Source organism: Megascapheus bottae, chromosome 8 (assembly GCF_031878675.1).
Source record: "Megascapheus bottae isolate mThoBot1 chromosome 8, mThoBot2.hap1, whole genome shotgun sequence".
Classification (NCBI taxonomy): Eukaryota; Metazoa; Chordata; class Mammalia; order Rodentia; family Geomyidae; genus Megascapheus; species Megascapheus bottae.
Genome location: NC_143516.1, coordinates 47,036,559 through 47,040,786, shown reverse-complemented (window position 1 = coordinate 47,040,786; position 4,228 = coordinate 47,036,559). Strand labels below are relative to the sequence as shown.

Genomic DNA, 4,228 nt, shown 5'->3' with positions numbered 1-4,228 from the left:
TATAAACATTGGGTTTCATTTTTGGTTTATGTATTCTCAGTTTATCCCAGTAACACTCTTAGAATAGATTATTTCTTACCCTGATGCATAGAGCTCTCACTGATTTCAAAGGATCATGAAAATAGCAGAGATAAGTGAAAATCTGATGTTGATCTTAAACGGTGGCATTCCCATTCTAATGCTTTTCCATCCTCTGGTTTATTATTAATCTTTCCCTTTATATTTCCATCTCAATGCACTAAAAGGAAAAATATCACTACTATATATCTTAAAGAGATGGTGAAAATAATGGAAGAGTGAAAGAAGGAAGGGGAGAAAAAGATTGTTTATAAATACTATACTAATAATTTTACATTACAATTTTTTAAAAAGCAAGCTTGAAAGAGAATGCTTCCTTTAAATTAGCTGCCACTGTGAAAATTAAATTACTTCAATAAGTAATCGAATTGTGATTTGCTATATCATGGAGCTAATTGCTATGTTACAATCTGAAGAATTCTTTTTATATTAAATGTATATATAATACACAGTTTATGGCTGATTTTGCAAGATAATTTTTACCAGTGATCATGACAGCTCAAAGTTAAATTTGGAAAGTAAACTTAAAAAAGATTAGTCATTTGTGTCAACTTTTAACAAGGGCCAAACCACATAAAACTAATAACCTACTTTCCTTCTAATATCATGCATTATGGATTTGACTTGCATTTTATTTTTCTAGATGTTAGCAGTATAATTTTGTGATTCCACTTTAATGTTTTTATTTGGAAATTAAGGCAGTGATAAAAATATTCCTTGATAATCATTCCTCAGGAATGAATAGATGTGGAAGTTACTATGCTGTTAACCAAAGTTATTTTAATGCTGCTATTAAAAAGAGCATTAAAAGGACCTATGTTTAGTCACTAAACATGAATGACTTATTCAAAACCAGTCCTAGATTTGGTGAATTCTTAGTTTCTCTGTTCTCCCTTTCTCCCTCTCTTCCTCTCTCCTTTCCTCCCTCTTTTTCTCTCCATCCCTCTCTCCCTTGTACCTTTCTTCTCTCCCTTCCATTCTCCATTTCTCTCAGCTGATTCTGTCACTACATCCACCATCCTGGTCCTATTTTTTTCTTGGTCCTATTTTTTTAAGTGCCAAAGGGTGTGAAGATGTTCTGGACCTCTGTCTCTTTCTGTGTCTTTCTCTGTCTCTCTCTCTCTCTCTGTGTGTGTGTGTGTGTGTGTGTGTGTGTGTGTGTGTGTGTGTGTGTGTGTGTATTCTGTTTATTGTAAAGTTGATGAACAGGGTGGCTACACTTGCAAAGCTAAGATAATGATTTATGTTTGATTTTTTTACCTGGAAGTCCTCCACTCAAATATGATAGAATCAGTTTAACCTGAGGGGTGAAACTTATTTATTTTTGTTTGTTGCCATGTCTTCAGCCCCAACTTCATAGGAGACATGCTATTTTCTTTTCCTATGGTTTGCTTGCAGTATCACTTGTGTTCTATGGCATATCTATTGACTCTGACCTAGACTATACCAGGGAGGAAGATATTTGGAGATATAAGAAATTAATATTTGAAAGTGGTGCTGTGGTTCAAGGGGTAGGGTGGTAGCCTTGAGCTGAAAAGCTCAGGGATGAAACCCAGGCTCAGAGTTCACACCCCACTACTGACAACAACAAAGAAAAAGAAAAATATTTTCATCTGTTAAGTTAAACAATTTGAATCAAGGAAAGAAAAACTATTTTTTTTTTTTTACCAATCCTGGGGCTTGAACTCAGGGCCTGAGCCTGTCCTTGGGTTTACTCAAGGCTAGTGCTCTACCACTTGAGCCACAGCATCATATCTAGCATTTTCTGTGTATATGGTACTGAGGAATCAAACTCAGGGATCCAGGCATGCTAGACAAGCACTCTACCACTAGCCACAGTCCTGACACGAAAAACAATTTAAAAAAAAATAGTTTGGGACAATCACTTGTCTTCTGGTTTATTGAAGTATTAAGTGAGACAACACTTGCTACAATAATGTCTGTCAAAGTGGCAAATCATAAAAACTCCAGCACCATACTCATTTTACGGGCATTGTAGACAAAGATGGCTAATTTGGCCATTTTCTTCCCTCCTATAATGGTTCAGGACAGCTAGCTTAACCTTCTGAAGATTAGGCTTGTTCTTTTGTTGTTGTTTGTTTGTGCGTCATGGGGCTTGAACTCATCCTGGGCACAGTCCCTGAGCTCTTCAGCTCAACACTACCATCCTACCCTTGATCCAAGCCCCACTTCCCATTTTCTAGAGGTTAATTGGAGATAAAGAGTCTCACAGATCTTAGGATCTTAATGTTCGGGCTGGCTTTGAACTGCGATCCTCAGATCTCAGTCTCCAGAGAAGCTAAGGTTACAGGTGTGAGCCACCACTCCCAGCTAGGCTTTTTCTTGGTGGGGATTGTATAAGATTTCCTTTTCCTTATCTCAACATCATTAGGAAGAAGTCTCAAGAGTAGATGAAGGGTGGAATTCTTTTGAATGTTTTAGATAAACTATATCTTGCCAGCAAACATCAGTCTTTCCTGATTAGGAGGGGTTGCCTTCCTTATCCCAGAGGTTGGCCTTTACATTTTTCATGCTATTCCATGTTTCTACCTTAATAGTGATGACCTTCCCCAGAAAGGTTTGAATGAACATCTGTTGGTGGTACCACTGCTGGTGGCAGATCAGAGAGTAGGAAATTAATTTATTAAAAAGAGCCTTACTTTGATAATTAAATGAAAGCTAAAGATCAAATTTTACTAATAAAGTCAAATTTTTATAAAAAGTATTTAGATTATCACATGATACCACTAGATTGTATGTTATTTCCTGTGAGCAGGATAGAACAAAATAGAACTAATTAGGATAGAGTCTGTTCTACTTCCAAAGATCAACAATAGATCATTGCAACTAGGAAAAAACTTATGCTGTGATTTTACACTTTTTTTCTATTAATGAAAGTCTCTTTATCCAATACATTTCCTTTGAACTGTTATGTGTGTGATATAATGTTTGCGAATTTTATTGATCACTTGTCATTTTCAAAGAGAAGGATCTCTTTTTTTCCTGTTGTAGGTTGTGGGACTTGAACTCTGGATCTGGGTGTTGTCCCTGAGCTCTTCAGCTCAAAGCTAGTGCTCTACCCCTTGAGCCACAGTGCCACTTTTGGTTTTCTGGTGGTTAACTGAGATAAAAGTCTCACGTACTTTTTAGTGCCCAGGCTGGCTTTGAATCACGATCCTCAGATCTCAGTCTCCTGAGTAGCTAGGATTACAGATGTTCTTCTTAAGAACTGATTTTTAAATTACACTTAAAACTTTATATTGGGGCCGGGAGTTTGGCCTAGTGGTTGAATGCTTGCCTAGCACCCGGGTTCGATTCCTTGGTACCACGTACTTAGAAAAAGCCAGAAGTGGTGCTGAGGCTCAAGTGGTAGAGTTCTAGCCTTGAGAAAAATCCAAGGACAGTGCTCAGGCCCTTAGCTTAAGCCCAGGACTGACAAAAACAAACAAACAAACAAAAAACTTTATATTATTGTTACAGTTTTCTTTTTATGTGCTTTTACAGTAGAAGAATCATGAAATAGATTCAAAAAGGGATGTTAGAGTTTTAGTATAAATCATTTTTGGGTAGAAGCAATGGCGCCTCAACACATGTGTTAAATAAATAGATGTGGGGTAACATGCTTATTGCTTTTAGAACTGTTTTTTCTGTTTTGTTTTGTTTTTGTTTGTTTGTTTTTTATTGATCATGGGACTTGAAGTCTGGGCCTGGGCACTGTCCCTGAGCTCTTCAGCTTAAGGCTACCAGCATACCCCTGGAGCCACTGTGCCACTTCCGGTTTTCTAATGGTTAGTTGGAGATAAGAGTCTCTCCGTCTCTTGGTCTCTTGGTCTCTTGGTCTTTAGTGCCTCGGCTGGCTTTGAACCTCGATCCTCAGATCTCAGCCTCCTGAGTAGCTAGGATTATAGGTGTGAGCCACTGCTCCTGGCCTTATGGAACTTTTATATTAATTCCCCTATCACTTCTTACATAATCAGGAAGTTTACAAAGCTAGTCTTGTCAGAAGTGGCACTGTGGCTCAAGTTGTAGAGTGATTTTGAGCTGAAGAACTCAGAGACACAGCACCCAGACACAGAGTTCAAGTCCCATGACCAATTAAAAAAAAAGCCACCATACAAAGCTAGATATGTGTGTGTGTGTGTGTGTGTGT

General features: G+C 37.8%; 1 pseudogene; it reads right to left on the bottom strand.

Annotated features, from left to right (window-relative positions):
- Positions 1-1,960: 1,960 nt before the first annotated feature.
- Positions 1,961-2,670, bottom strand: LOC150059902 (ubiquitin-ribosomal protein eS31 fusion protein-like; annotated as a pseudogene).
- Positions 2,671-4,228: the final 1,558 nt, after the last annotated feature.